This window comes from Balaenoptera physalus (genome assembly GCF_965194825.1).
Source record: "Balaenoptera physalus genome assembly, chromosome: 16".
Lineage (NCBI taxonomy): Eukaryota > Metazoa > Chordata > Mammalia > Artiodactyla > Balaenopteridae > Balaenoptera > Balaenoptera physalus.
In genome coordinates, this window is record NC_138898.1 from 50,266,608 (window position 1) to 50,282,945 (window position 16,338).

Genomic DNA, 16,338 nt, shown 5'->3' on the forward strand with positions numbered 1-16,338 from the left:
CCGCCAGAGTTCATATCTCAGGCGCCCGCAGGGCAGCCAGAGGCAACAGGCTTTTCTCTGGCCAGGCGGGCAGCTCCCGAAGCGGCCTAGACCTGCTCCCCAGACTGGAGCTGCCCTCCGAGAACACTGTGCCCACACAGGGGCCTTTGCGGGCAAAGGCCCTTAGCCCGGTGGGCTCGGAAAACCCAGCGTTCGGCCTGGAGATGGAGAGTCAACCACGTGAGCCCTCCTCCTGGCCCTGCTCTCCTCTGACACAGCCACTGGGGAGCTACTCTTTGGTCTCTGTCTCGCGCGGCACTGCAGGTACCCTGGGTTCAACCCTGGCCACCAAGGCCACCTGCTGCTGTTCCTGCACATACAGTTGGCCCTCTGCCCCCCGGGCCTGGCTGCTCCCCTGGGAGGGACCCCACCTGGAGAGGGGCAGGAGCTGGGGGGTCCTTGGCCCTCGGTGGGATGAGTTAGAGGTGGGTCCACAGTCCCAGACCCCACTCACCTCCACACCCCCTTCCAGGGCTTCCCGGGCCACATCCCAAATACAGCGCTGTGCCCAAGTCCTCCTCCCCGTACGCTTGGGAAGAGTCCGAACCACGGCAAACAGGACGGAGCACCCACCCGGGAACTCCAGAGACTTGCCCTCGGTGCTTTTCCTCCCAAATTACTAGGACACCCCCAAGGTGCCCATGGGGGCGGGAGGGAGGTTGAGGTGCAGGTGACAGCAGCCCCGAGGCTGCAGGGGACCCCCTCCTTGCCCCTCTTCCTTAGTCTCTGAAGCTCTCGGTGTAGAGGGGCCCCAGGCCAAAGTCGAAGACCCCTGTGATTTGCTTCACATTAAACAATGCTGAGGTCAGCGTCATGAGGCACTGGGGTTGTTGGAACTTCTTCTGCGGGGAGGGCAGGTCAGGCCCCAGTGCAGCCTGGAGCAGGAGAAAAGGCTCCAGCACGGTCTCCTGACCAGGGTTCCAGTGGGTCCCTGGGCTAGGAAGCAGGAGGTACCTCTGTCCAGTGGTCTGAGGGAGCTCTGGGCAAGATGTGCCTTGAAATACCCCCATCCCCTTGGGCAAGTCACTCAGGCCCCAGTTTCCCCTCTGAAAAATAGGGGTGGGAGTGTCCCCAGTGGTGGATGGAGGGAAAGGGGACCAATAGATGGTGTGGAGTCCCTTTTACACTCTAAAGGGACCGTTCGAATGCAAAGACCGGGGCAGTGAGAATCCAGAGCAAGGGGCCAGTGGGGGGGCTGCTGGCATGAAGCTACCACGGGTGGTCCAGAGCCAGCTGGGCAGGAATCACTGTCCTTGCCCTTGCGGAGCTTTAATCTACTGTGAGTGTTGGGGTGAGAGAGACAGTAAGCAAACAAGTAGGCACATAAAGAAGCAAGGTGATGGCGCTCTGGTGAGGTACACATCTGGGAGGGTGAGCGGGGGTGGACCTACTGAGGTGGCCTCACTGAGCAGAGACCTGAGGACAATGAGAGAGAAAGGCATGTGGGTATCTGGGGAAGAGGGTCCAGGCCGAGGAAAGAGCAAGGGCAAAGGTTGCGAGGTAGGGGCATTTTTGGTGAGTATATCTGTTAGCTAGTGCTGCATAACAGCCACCCCAGCACCTAGTAGCTTAAAATAGCTGCTGTTTATTTTTACCGGCTGGACCCAGCAGTGCAGTTTTTCTGGTAGCTGGGCTTACTCAACTGCCTGATGTCAGCGGCCAGGCTGGCTGGGGTAGGGAGGCTTCAGATAGCCTCCACTGGGGTGAGTGTTCTCGGCTCCCGGCCCCCAGCAGGCCTTACCCAGCTTGTGCTCGTGGCCGCTGGACAAGCTTCTAGGAGAGCAGGTCTGGGCTTGGAACAGGCACGGTCACTTCGGACATGTTTTATCAATATATAAGATTCAAGGGGAGGGCAAATCAATCCAATTTTTGATAGCAGGTGCTGCAAAGATTGCGGCCACGTTTGCAATTTACTATAATCCCGCACATTGTAGGTGAGAAGCCAGGGCTCGGAGAGAAAAAGGCACAAGTGACTCTCCCAAGGCCACATGACCACGGAGATTCCAACCCAGCCTGTGTAATGTTGTGGTTGGTGCCTTTTCTCATGAAAACTGCCTCTTGCCCCTCAGGTTCCTTAAACTGATTTTTTAATGTCCCCCAAATCACATGTTAAGTCACTGAGTGGCAGGACGGAGAGGTGAGCCGCCCACACAGCCTTCCAGCCTTTCCTTCTGCACAAGTGTGGGTCCCCCACCCCACCCCAAACACACTCTCTCCCTTCCTCTCTCGCAAGTACTTTTTCAGGGGGTGGCTTTATTTAAGACTTTATTTTTTAGAGCAGTTTTAGGCTCAGAGGAAAAGTGAGGGAAGGTAATGAGGTGGCTGGTGTCTTCTCCATCCCACGTGGGAATAAAGAAGAAAAGAGTGGCCACAAGCAGGTCCAATCTCTAGGAGGGTTGGAGAATCTGAAGATATTTACCTTTTTTATTATAAGTAATCAAAACAGGCTTATGACAGCGCCAGTGACACCTTGGAGGCCAGATTTAGGTGGAACTTAAACCCCAGAGTGAGGATTCAGACGGCAGGTAATAGGGAGCCATTGAGGGTTTGAGCAGGGAAGTGGCCACGTGCGAGGAAGGGCAGGTGTCCATGGCTGGGCAGGGGAGGGGTCTGCAGTTCTAGGCAAAGGAAATGAGAGTGCTGGGCCGGGGATACACCCATGTGAGGGGAGTGGAGTCTGGGGTGGCTGCGGGGGGACATGGGAGCTGCCAGCAAGCCCGTTAGGGGCCGTCTGGTGAGCGAAAGGGATGGTCAGGAGACGCAGCCCTCACGGAGGGTGAGACCCGGGTCAGTAGGGGGTGGGCGGGGTGGCAGGTGCTGGCTTTTGCCTCAGCCGCTGCTCCCTCCTCCGGGAGGAACTCCTCCCATCCCAGGAGCCTCTCCCCCACTCCCAGCCCCGCCCTCCTGCTGGGGCTGCCCCCATGCCTGGTGAGGCTAGAGCACTGAGGTCCGGCTGGGGTGAGCTTCTCCCCTGACCCGGGCAGGCCTATGGGGGATGGCCCTGGGACTTGGAGGACCAGCTCCTTGTCTGTTAGAGCTGCCGGGTGGGGACAGGCAGCGTGGCGCTGCAGAGCGATCCCTGAGGCTGTGGCTCCAGCACCCGTGTCCATGCTGCTGTGGGGCCTCCGGGGGTCGTGGTCAGTCACACGTGCCGTGGCCAGTGCCGGGAGAGAGGGCCAGGGGCTGGGGGCCGAGGACAGGCAGGGACTCCTTCCTGGGCTGGAGACAGGGGTTGAGACCCCCGTGGCCCAGAGGAGTCGTCTGGACAATCTGGGTGGGGGGAGGGAAAGGCGTTCCCAGTCAAAGCGGTGGAAGAAGCTGGCTGTTCCCGGGGGGCTGGGAGAGGTGAAGCCAGGGCTCCCCTCCCTCCCTCGCTGCCCCTCACCCCCCTTGCAGCCAAAGGAAGCCGTGCCCGCCCTTCCCACTCTGGACCTCGACTTACTCTTCTGCAAAATGGGTCTAACCGGCCTCATGCCTGAACCGGCATCAGAATCACTAGGGAAGGCGCTAAAAATGCACAGTCCCAGGCTTCACCCCTGAGTGTATGGAGGGGCCTGGGGGGCCCAGGAATGTGCATTTTTACCCAGTGCCCCAGGGGCCTCTGATGAGAGCCCTGTACCCACACATTGAGAAGCTCCCCTGACCCTGAGAATGCTGGTAGGCCTTTTGGACCCGGGACCCATGAAACACCCGCTGAAGCAGGACTGTGTTTACCCAGGACCTTCCAGGCCTGGCGCTCATCCTAGACCAGGGACAGCCCCTTGGGCTACGCCTTTGCCCCTGGTGTGGCTCCCATCCTGGCCACTGACCCCAAGTCCCCCAGGAGCATCAGCTGAAAGACATCGAGGACGTGTGTGAGGGCCCCTCTCCAACGCCCTGGGGAGAGGAGCTCAGTGGCCTGGGGATCCTGAGAGCTCTCTCCAGGGGACCCTTTCTAAGCCAGGCTCCCTCTGCAGCCTCAGCCTCCTGGCCTTGTGCTGCTGTTCACCTTGGTCAATATTTATTCCTCAAACAGGCTGGTATTTGCTTAAAGGGCAGCAGCAGACATGGCAGCCCTCGCCTCCTTGCCCTCTGCTTCCCTGTCCTTCCCTGGGGGCTCCCCCTTCTCTGCGAGCAGGCTCCCTGGGCCCAGCATGGCTTTCCCAGGTCACTCGACTCCACCTCGAACCTGTCCTCTGGCTCCAAACATGTCGGGTCTGGTCCACGGGCCTAGAACTGAGGTCCCGAGAATATTCTAAATGTCCAAACTGCTCCTGGCTGCAACTCGGGCTCCTGATCCCAGTTCGAACAAGCCACATAGAGGTTGTGGTGAAAGGACGTGTTGTCTGAAACAGTTTTGCACATTATTTTCCAGGAAATCAGCTCCTGGCCTTGGCAAATGCCGTGCACAGGCCTGGGAGACCCCAGCGGGGAGCCCAGAGCTGTGAACGCTGTTGGTAAATGTGTGACCGGCCCTCGGACAGGCCACCAAACATTTTTTCTGCCAAGTTTATTCAGATGAGATCCTGTAATTTTTGCCTCCTCTGAACCTGGGGGGCGCGTTGCAGAGAGAAAAGGCCTTGGCTCTTACCTCCCCACTCACACGTGGCAGAATATTTTGAGGTCTGTTGACCCAGTTTTGAGCATTGCTCAGATCAGCACAGGTGTGGCAATTGTTCCTTTTCTAAGAAGGACATTGCTGGCAAACTGGACATTTGCTGCTGTTTTTTAAACTTTTCATTTTGAACTACATTTCAAAAAGTAGGAGTAAAAAGTAGTAAGTGTAGTATTAAAGTTGCAAGAACAGTACAGAAAGTTTCCTGTCCTCCTCTCCCAACTTCCCCAAACTTACAAACCCGCAGCCCAGCGATCAAAGCCAGGAGGTTAGCTCTCGTCCTAACACCCTTAATCCAACCCAAGACCCTGCGTGAACCTCACCAGCTTTTCCACAAATGTCCTTCTTGGCTCCAGGAGAATGCATCCAGGATCCCGCCCGTGCATTTAGTTGTTCTGCGTCTCTGCTGCCTTGCTATCAGCAACAGTCCCTAAGTTGTTCCTTGTCTGCCCGGACCCAGATACCCGCGAGGAGTGTTGACCAGTCACCATGCCAACACCCCTGAGCCCAGGCTTTGTGGGGTCCTCATGTCTGGGTGGAGGGCGTACATCCGGCAAGGGCACCATTGCCGTGGAGCTCCGGACCTGGGGCCACGGGGTCACGACGCTGATTTGTGCAGCGATGCCTGGCTCTCTGGTCAGGTGGTCCTGAGGGGCTTTTCCTCTGTAAGGTTATATTCACCTCCCATCCCCACCCCCAGCCCCATCGGCAGACATCTCAGGAGAGATTCCTTGAGGCCATGCAGATGCCTTTTCTCCTTAAACCTTTCAAGATTCTAGCCTCCATCAGATCTTGTCTGCAGCATCACTTCTTTGGCTTCCCCTCCCTCACTCCCTCCCTCCTTCCTTCCACATGTATTGATTGGATTTCCACTGCAAGAAAGAGCTGTCCCAGGACCTACTGTATAGCATAGGGAACTCTACTCAATACTCTGTAATGGCCTATGTGGGAAAAGAATCTAAAAAAAGTGGATATATGTATATATATAACTGATTCACTTTGCTGTACACCTGAAACTAACACAACATTGTAAATCAACTATACCCCAATAAAAATTAAAAAAAAATCTTTTTTTAATTTTTAAAAATTAAAAAAAAAAGAAAGAAAGAGCTGGTCCTTCTGCTCCGACTTATTTAATCAAATACTTATTTATATCTGTGTGGACTTAAGGATATTTTATTCCGTGGGTGATAATCTGATACTATCATTTTTTATTTTATTGTTCACATTTCTCAGCCCTGGCTGCTGGGAGCTCCTTCAGGGCCCCTGTATCCTTTGGACCAGCCCCATGTTTTCTGGTTCCCCTCGGTTTTCTAGGATTTGCTGCCGGCCTCACTCGGCTAATCGTTAGATATTCTCTTTGGGTTCTGTGGGCTATTGAGGCCACAGGTCACATCTTCTGTTTGAATCAATTATGGGCCAGATTATACCTAAAACATATTTCTTTGTTGTTTGGTGTGTTGGCAGAGCTGGATCTTTGCAGAAATCCCCACCATTTGGAGGTTGGAAGTTGTGATGTGTCGGGAGCCATCAAACCAGGTAGGACCTAGTTTGGCCCCAAATTATTGTCTTTTATGGTTTCTGTTCCTTCTACCTTACAGTCCCCCTGGGGAGCCCCTAGGGTTCAAAAGCTGGAGAACACCCAAGTCATGTTGACCAGGACCTCCCTTTGCGTGGCAGACAGAAAGTGCCAAGATATCATGATGATAACCTTGACCTTTGTCTACGAGCTTTGACTGATCTTACCAACAACTGAGAATGTTGTTGGAAGGAAGGTCCTTCATTTGGGTCCCTCAGAAGCTGACCTTGTTTTAATGATTCAAGGGCAAGGGCTTTCTGTGGGAGGTGATCTCAGGGGGGCGTGGGGAAGTGAGACAGGGAGAGAAGGGCAGCCATTGCTGTATTATTATTGTATTCTTATTGTGTAATCAAGCACATCATCACCATGAGCAACTGGACTTCAGTCCTGCTGGAGAGCCTGGGAGACAGTGTGGAACTCACACCTGAGTTCTCCGGCCCCTCAGGAGCAGGGGTGCTTATACACTGATTCCCGTTAGTTTGGGTTGATGGCTGCTCCTGGGCGTGTTCATTCTCTAGTTCTTCTAAGGATGCAGGCAGAGCGGGCTATGGTGGCTGGAGAAAGTCCTCAGGCAAAGTCGTGCCCGGGAATGGTGAGGGTCTACAGGTTACGGGCAGGGCACCCACAGCATCCACTCCAGGCATAGCCCCATTTTACAGGTGAAGAAACAGGTGCAGAGAAGCTGAGTGACTTACCTGGGGTCTAGAAACAGCACCGAGAGCTGGCGCTTGAAGATACGAATTTGGGTGAGGACAGTTCTAAGTCCCCACGGAACACTCTGGAACCTTCTCCCTTTGCCCCTGCTTCTCACGGCAGGTTCCTCCTCTGCAGCCCTCTTGCTAGCCTGGAAACTGCCTCCCGGGCTGGGCAGGGTGCGTGTTTGTGATGGTTCCGCCTAGTGGCTTGGTAGTTGCAGGTTCGATGTTTGAGTTGGTTGGGGAAAAGCCCCTGCATTATTTCAGGAGGCTTGAGTTATGTCAACCCCTCCAATAAACAGTGTTAAAAGATTAGGTGAATAGACAGAAGAAACGCCTGGCTTCTTATTGACTTAGACTGTCGGGCTGTTGGATAGTCTGCTGTCTCTCTGGCCCCAGGCGGCCCCTCTGACGGCTCCAGAAGAGGGAAGCGAGTCACGCTTTGTGTGTCCCAGCTCCGCACTGTTCCCCTGGCCCTCCTGACCTCCTGCATCTAGTTCTTGTTTCATGTTCTCACTACTCCTCCCGGCCCCTCCTGTATTCCCAGCCTGTTCTCCTGGTGAACTCTTGGGCCTGGGCTTTCGTTCTGAGTCTGGAGGGAGGGGACCTGGGCTTTCGTTCTGAGTCTGGAGGGAGGGGACCTGGGCTTTGCCAATAAATATCTGTGGATGTGGGGCCCGGGTGCAGCCCCCGCCTCCATTACCCACAGGAGGAAATTTAAAGAGGAAATTACCCTCGCCTGGTCCCCCTCCTAGGACTGCCTAGGGCTTCAAAGCAGATGAGGTGACAAAAGGGTTGTCACAACCCAGGGCCTGGCTGACTTCCTGGCCTCCAAGAAACAGAAAGAGACAATAACCATATAAAAAGAAGCTCTGGGACTTCTCTGGTGGTCCAGTGGTTAAGGATCTGCCCTCCAATACAGGGGACCTGGGTTCGATCCCTGGTCAGGGAACTAAGATCCCACATGCCCTGGGGCAATTAAGCCCACGCACCACAACTACTGAGCCCGTGGGCCACAACTAGAGAGAAGCCCATGCGCTGCAACCAGGAGCCCCCCCGCTGCAGTAGAGGATCCCAACGAAGAACCCGTGGCCGCAACTAAGACCCGACACAGCCAAAAATAAAATAATTAAATAAATATTTTAAAAAACCAAACAAACTAAAAAGAAGCTCCACCTCACCAGTTTTCAGGAACGTATGAATTAAAAATACTAGTGAAGGGGCTTCCCTGGTGGCACAGTGGCAGGGGACATGGGTTCGATCCCTGGTCTGGGAAGATCCCACATGCCGCAGAGCAACTAAGCCCGTGCGCCACAACTACTGAAGCCCGTGTGCTGCAACTACTGAAACCCGCACGCCTACAGCCCAGGCTCTGCAACAACAGAAGCCACCGCGATGAGAAGCCCGTGCACCACAATGAACAGTAGCCCCTGCTCGCTGCAACTAGAGAAAGCCCGCGCGCAGCAATGAAGACCCAGTGCAGAAAAAATAAAAAATAAAAAATAAATAAATTCTTAAAAAAAAAATACTAGTGAATTAAAGAGGCAAGTTGAGACTATCTATTACAGTAAAAAAAATGTCCACATCCTCTAACCCAGAGAATCACGTCTTTGAATCTGTGGGACAGAGACCCTTGAGCAGGAGGGTAAGGTCTTGGGTATGTGTGAGGTTGTTCACAAAAGTAGGGCTTCTCAGCGGTCCTGGGCAAGCTCTAGCCTTTATTTCCAATCTGTCACAAACTCATACATTTTTACTTTTACAGTAAAAATGAATCACTAGAGAAATAAAGTTTTAAAAATGAAAGGCTTACAAAATACAAGCCCATGATTTTTATTGTGAGATTTGACATAACATCACTGCCAAATTGCTATAAAAGTTTCTCAGTATTTACCACTCCCTCCCACCCCCTGCCTCACAACTCGGGGCCACCCCAGGATGCTGGACCACAGACTCCGAGTCATGATGCTCAGCTGTGCTGCTTGCAAAACAAACTGGAAAGAGCCTAAATACTTATCAATAGAAGAATGACTATATAAACATGTTATGTCCATAGCATAAAATCCATGTAATAGTAAGAAATAAAGATGGGAGATTTATAAGACCTGACATGCAAAGGTGGCTGAGACATGTTATTGAGTAGAAAAAGGATATATAGTTTTCTCAAGTGTTAAATGTAAAAAAAAAAAAATCTGCAATAAAACAATGCTCTATGTTTTCTATGGGCTTGTGAATATGTATGAAAATGTATAGAAAAGGGACTGGAAACGCATCCCTCTGGTACAGGCACACCTCGTTTTGTTGCATTTCACTTGACTGCACTTTGCAGATATTGCATGTTTTACAAATTCAAGGTTTGTGCCAACCCCACGTTGAGCAAGTCTATCGGTGCCGCTTTTCCAACCGCATTTGCTCACCTCGTGTTTCTGCGTCACATTTTGGTAATTCTTGCAATATTTCAAACTTTTTCATTATTATCATATTTGTGATGGTGATCTGTGATCAGTGACCTTTGATGTTACTATTGCAAAAAGATTATGACTCCTTGAAGTCTCAGATGAGAGTTATTTTTTAGCAAGAAAGTACTTTTTAATTAAGGTGTGTACATTGTTTTTCGGACATAATGCCATCACACACTTAATAGACTCCAGTATAGTGTAAACATAGCTTTATGAGCACTGGGAAACCAAAAAGTTCATGTGACTTGCTTTATTGCCGTAGTCTGGAACCGAACCTGCAAGGTCTGCCTGTATTGGGAATGCTGGGTAAAGGGGGAATCTTTTGTAAGGGCTTAATTTTTATGAAAAGAATGCATCCAATTATTACTCGTATAATTAAAAAACATGACATCTAGGCAATGTTGATCTAAGGCAGGCAAGTTACACTGGAAAGTGAATTTTCCAGACTCCGCCCCACCTCCCAACCGAGGGATAAACCACCCACTCTGCCATGCAGGTGAAATGTGGATTAGACAACAGTAAGAGTCAGGCGTGAACTCCCGTGAAGAAGAAGGCACAGTTGCAGACTGAGAGGCTGGGAGGGGACTGGCTTGTTGGTTGTACATGAGCCTTTTGTGAGGTGGCAGAGGAGAGAATTTAGATTTTAGGTTCAAACACAGAGTAAAATTCTAGCACCTGACGTCTGAGTTGAGGGTAGACCGAGCACAGGTATTAGTCTCGACTCCTTCCTGAATCCAAGTGACAGTAAAGGGAGAGAAACCCTATAGAGACAAGAAGCTGGAGGGGCTGTTACTTGACTGAGCAGCCAGGACACAGGGACCCATAGTGGCCGGCAGTGGGGAAGCGGAAAGTACTGACACCAAAGAACCCCAGAGACACTTCTGTTTTCTCCTTCTCTGGGTTCTTCCACCCTAGAGTCCTGACATTCATGATGCTTTACATTTATATGAATCTTTCAGTAGGAAAATCACTTCCTTTCATTCTGGTCATTTTGTTGTATAGTTTCCTTGATAATCTCCTGCCCCACTGTTTTTCTCTGTTCTTTTTTCTGGAACTCATCTTAGCTGGATGTCAGACCACCTGGATGAATGCTGTATTTTTCTTACGTTTTCTTTCCTAGTTTCCAGGTTATCATGTTTTGTTGCCGTTCTATTTTTGGAAAATGTCATTGACTTTATCTCCTAATAATTCAGTTGGAATTTTTTCAATTAAACTTTATTTTGAGATAATTGTGGATGCACATGTAGTTGTAAGAAGTAATACAGGGACTTCCCTGATGGCGCAGTGGTTAAGAATCCGCCCGCCAATGCAGGGGACACGGGTTCGAGCCCTGGTCTGGGAAGATCCCACATGCCGTGGAGCAACTAAGCCCACGTGCCACAACTACTGAGCCTGCGCTCTAGAGCCTGCGAGCCACAACTACTGAAGCCTGTGTGCCTAGAGCCCGTGCTCCGCAACAAGAGAAACCACCGCAATGAGAAGCCCGCACACCGCAACAAAGAGTAGCCCCGGCTCGCCGAAACTGGAGAAAGCCAGCGCGCAGCAATGAACACCCAACGCGGCCAAAAATAAATAAATAAATTAAGAAAAAAAAAAAAAAAAGAAGAAGTAATACAGAGCGATCCTGTGTACATGGGGAGGGCTCTCATGTTGAGCTGTTATACCCACACCCACTTGCCTCCTGCAGCCATTTCCTCCTTTTTTATATATATATTTATTTATTTATTTATTTTTGGCTGCGTTGGGTCTTTGTTGCTGTGTGCGGGCTTTCTCTAGTTGCGGCGAGCGGGGGCTACTCTTTGTTGCAGTGTGCAGGCTTCTCATTATGGTGGCTTCTGTTGTTGCAGAGCACGGGCTCTAGGTGCACGGGCTCAGTAGTTGTGCATGCGGGCTTAGCTGCTCCATGGCACGTGGGATCTTCCCAGACCAGGGATTGAACCCGTGTCCCCTGCATTGGCAGGCGGGTTCTTAACCACTGCGCCACCAGGGAAGCCCAGCCATTCCCTCCTTAATCCATTTCTATAATTTTGCCATTTCAACGATGGAATCATAAGTGGAATCACACAATGTGTAATCTTTTGCAATTGGCTTTTGAAAAAATTTTTGTTTTTTTTTAATATTTTATTTTTATTGGAGTATAGTTGATTTACAATTTGTTTTATAGGTGTATAGCAAAGTGATTCAGTTATACATATATTCATTCTTTTTTAGATTTCTTTTAGCAATTGGCCTTTTTTTTCACTCAGCGTAATTTTCTGGAGATTCATCCTGGTTACGGCTCATATCAATAGTTTGTTCCTGCTTATTGCTGAGCAGTAGTCCATGGTATGGATGTACTACTGTTGTTTTAACTATTTGCCCCTTAAAGGAATTTGGGTTGTTTCCAGTTTTTGGCTATTACAAATAAGGCTGCTATAAACATTCATGTACTAGTTTATGTCTGAACATAAATTTTCATTTCTCTGAGATAATTTACCCACAGTACAATTTCTGGCTCATATGGGAGTTGCATGTTTAGATTTTTCAAGACCCAGTTGGGCTGTTCCATTTCACATTCCCTCCAAAAATGTAGGAGGGATTCATTTACTCCACATCCTTGCCAGTGTTTGGTGTTGTCACTATTATTATTTTAGACTTCTGATAAATGTGTATTGATATCTCATAGCGGTTTCAAACCGCGTTTCCCTGATGGCTGATAATGTTGAGCATCTTTTCAACTGCTTACGTGCTATCTGTATGTCCTCTTCAGAAATCTCTCTTCATGTCTTTTCCCCATTTTCTAATTGGATTGTTTGTTTTTCTTATTATTGAGTTTTGAGAGTTCTTTATATACACAAAATAACAGTTCTTTGTTGGATAAATGGTTTGCAAATATTTTTTCCCCACTCTGTACCTTGTCTTTCTACCTTTTAACAGGATCTTTCATAGAGCAAAAGTTTTAAATTTTGATGTTCAATTTACTGATTTTTCCTTTTATGAATAGCGCTTTTGGTATCAAGTATAAGCCCTAGGTCCTAGAGATTTTCTCCTATGCATATTTCTAAAAGTTTTATAGTTTCACATTTTACATTTAAGTCAGCAATCCATTTGGAGTTAATTTTTGTATTAAGTGTGGGGTTTAGGTTGATGTTAATTTTTTTTTGCCTGTGGATGTCTAATTGCTCCTGTAGGAAAGGCTCTCTTTCCTTCATTGAACTGCTTTGGCACCTTTGTAAAAAACCAGTTGGGCAAGTCTGTGTGCATCTATTTTTGAATATTCTACTCTGTTCCATTGGTCTATATGTCTATTCCTCTGCCAATACCGTACATCCTTGATTATTGCAGGCTTACAGTGAGTCTTGAAATCTGATAGGCTGATTCCTCTCTCTTTATTTATCTTTCTCAAGGCTGTTTTAGCCATGCTAGTTTCTTTGCCTTTCAGTATAAATTTTAAAATAATCTTGTCTGTATCTTAAAAAAAAAAACAAACAAACCCTTTTCTGGGAATTTGATAGGGTTTGCTTTAAACCTGTATATCAATTTGTCAAGAATTGACATCTTAGCTATGTTGGGTATTCTAACCCACAATCATACTATGTCTCTCCATTTATTTAGATCTGCTTTCATTTCTTTCACCCGCATGTTGTCACTTTAGCATACAGATCTTGAACAAGTTTTGTTACATGTGTGCTCTTGAGTATTTCCTTTTCTTTTTGTGCAATTGTAAACGGTATTGTATTTTTAATTTTGGTGTCCGCTGTTCATTACTAGAACATAGAAATAGAATGGATTTTTATATGTTTAACTTGTGTCCTGAGATCTTGTTGAGCTCACTTATTAGTTCTAGAATTGTCTTTTCAGATTCCTTGGGATTTTCTACATAGACAGTCATGTTCTCTGCAAACAGGAACAATTCTTTTCTTCCAGTCATATGCATTTTACCCCTTCCTACTTTTCTTGTTTCGTTCGTTTTCATATTTGCCTTATTGCACTGACTAGAACTTACAGCGCGATGCTGAATACAAGTTGTGAGAGCCTTTACTTGCCCTTTTTCCTGCTCTTATGGGGGAAACGTTCAGTCTTTTGCCATTAAGTATAACATTAGTGGTAGATTTTTTGGGTAGATTCATTTTTCAAGTTAAGTTCCTCTCTGTTTCTATTTTTCTGAGAGCTTTTTTTTTTTAAATCATAAATGGATGTTGAATTTTGTCAAATGCTTTTTTCCGCATTGATTGATATGATTATGTGATTTTTCTTCTTAAGACCGTCAGTATGGTGGATTGCATCGATAGATTTTTAAAATATTGAACCAACCTTGCATTCAAATATTTTATTGTTTGAAATAAATCTTACTTGGTCAATATGTATGATTCATTTTATATATGACTGACTTTTCTTGCTAATATTTTGTTAAGGGTTTTTGCATCTATGTTCATTAGGGATATTGGTCTCTAGTTTTCTTTTCTGTACTATCTTTGTCTGGTTTTGGTGTCAGGATAATACTAGCTTCATAAAATGAGTTGGGAAGTACTCCCTACTTTTCTGGAAGACATTGTATAAATTTGGTGTTAAGCCTTCCTTAAATATTTTATAAAATTATCCAGTGAAAACATCTAGGCCTGGGAATTTCTTCTTTTTCTTCTTCTTTTTTTTTTTTGGCCATGCCGCACGGCATGCAGGATCTTAGCTCCCCGACCAGGGATTGAACCCGTGTCCCCTGCAGTGGAAGCACAGAGTCCTAACCACTGGACCGCCAGGGAATTCCTGTCTGCTTAATTTTTTGAGGGACTGCCATACTGTTTTCCACAGCGGCTGTGCCCTTTTACATTCCCACCAGCCGCCTCATTTCAGTGAGGAGGTAGAAGCTGTCAGATCCATACAGACTCACCTCCCTGCCTCAGACTATGTTCATTCATTCACACCACCTTCTACTTCTCCTTGTTTGCTACAACCAAGGAGACGTACCTGCTGCCAGTCAGGTATGTCTATCCCTTCATCTGTTTCCACCCTCCCCATCTCCCGGCCCCGCACCCCACCTCCGGCCAATTTAAGGATGTTATGACCTCCTTCACTGAGCCAATTTCCCTCCCCGTCATCAACTGCATCATTTACATCTGCATTCAAGTAGATGGAGTATTTTCCATCTTTTAAAAACTCTCCCTTGAGAAGCTCACATCATCTATGTGGTATTCCTGCCAAAAATGTTTAACCTGAATCCAGTCATGAGGAAACAATCAGATAAATCCAGTATGGGGACAGGCAACGTGACAACTGGCCTAAACTCTTCAAGCATGTCAGTGCCCTGAAAGACGAGAAAAAGGCCAGGGACTGTTTCCGATTAAAGTATGGAAACCTGACAACCAAAGGGAATGAGTGAACCTCAATTGGATCCAGGACCAGGAAATAGAAAGCAGCTATAAAGGCTGTGTCTGGACTGCTGGGGAAACGTAAATATGGTCTGTTTGCTAGATGATGTTACCGATTCAATGTTAAATATCTTTGGGTGGGATGTGGCATTGAGGTCATGTAGGAGAATGGCCCTGTTCCTAGGAAAGGCATGCTGTGGTATTCAGGAGTACCTGCAACTTTATTTCCAGTGATTCACCCCAAAATGAATATGTGTGTGTGTGTGGAAAGTAAATGAGGCAGAATGTTAACAAATGATGAATTTAGGTGAAGGGTGAAGAGCTGTGCGTTGTACTCTTCCTTCAACTTTCTGCAGGTTTGAAGTTTTTCACAATAATATGTTGAGCAGAAGAGAATCAACCCTTTATCCATATCTGTCTATAGCTGCACCCAGTTTATCCAACCTTCTGGATAGAGTCACTGACACTCAAGCTTCCACTCCCCACCCCCCTCCGCCCATTCATCCCTTGGTCCATCCCAGTGGGCTTCTGCCCATCATCGCACTGGAGTTGCCTCGTCCAGATCCTGACCGCCTCCGTGCTGCCCACCCTATGGGCCGCATCCCACACGGGAGGCCACTTCCTTCTCCAAATCCTCTTGTCTCTCAGCCTCGGCGACACCTGCCTCTTCTGGTTTCCCTTCTGCCTCGCTGGAGTCTTCTTGCGCTTCCTTACCTGCTCCCTTTGCTCTACCCAATCTCTAAAGTCTGGGTTCCTAGGAGCTCAGGCTCTTTCTTCTTTAAATCTCTCTTCAGGTGATTCATTGATTCCTATGGACTTAAAAACTGAATTTGTTCTAATGATGCCCAAATATACCTCCAGTCTGGATCTTTCCCACCACTTGAAAGCTCTTTTTTTTTTTTTTAACTCATTCTCTTGGTTTTTTAAAATTAATTAATATTTTATTGAAGTATAGTTGATTTACAATGTTGTGTTAATTTCTGCTGTACAGCAAAGTGCTTCAGTTATACATATACATATACATTCTTTTTTTAAAATATTCTTTTCCATTATGCTTTATCATAGGATATTGACTATAGTTCTCTGTGCTATACAGCAGGACCTTTAACAACTCTTATTTGATATCGCTCCTTGGCTATTTCACAGACATCTCAAGTTTAACTTTTACTCATTTGTTCATCCGTTGAGCGCATATTGAGCACCCACTGTGTACTAGGCAACTGCTCGAAACACCGGGGAAGCACGGGAAGAAGGGCCAGTTATGGCTACACCATTGGAGCCATTCTCATTGGGCGACAGATGACAGGCAAATAAGAAAGGATTTGAGGGTGGTAAGGGCTCTGAAGAGAATAGATGGTAAAGGTGGATGTGTTAGAGGCTGCGTGGGTGGACTTATATTTTGGGTGATCAGAGGTGTATGTTGAGGGAGGTGCATTTAAATGGAGATCAGGATGAGAAGATTTGAGATGAGGAGTCTAGGTAGAGGACATGGTCAGTTTAGTTGCCTTCAGGTGGGAATGGGTTTGGCGTGTTCTGGAAGTGAGATGTGTCCCCACAACCAGAACCCTGATCCTTTTCCTCTCTGGTTTGTATTTTAAAATTTCAGGGCATTTAAGACCCTCTCGTCAAC

At 47.8% G+C, this 16,338-nt stretch overlaps 1 long non-coding RNA gene across 2 annotated transcripts in view; it reads left to right on the plus strand.

Moving 5' to 3' along the window:
* Positions 1 to 4,485: 4,485 nt before the first annotated feature.
* Positions 4,486 to 16,338, plus strand: part of LOC309645568 — a 28,245-nt gene continuing 16,392 nt past the window's right edge. For both annotated transcript variants that reach the window (XR_014254961.1, XR_014254962.1), the window contains exon 1: positions 4,486 to 6,172. This is a non-coding gene — a long non-coding RNA (uncharacterized lncRNA). The remainder of the gene's footprint in view (positions 6,173 to 16,338) is intronic.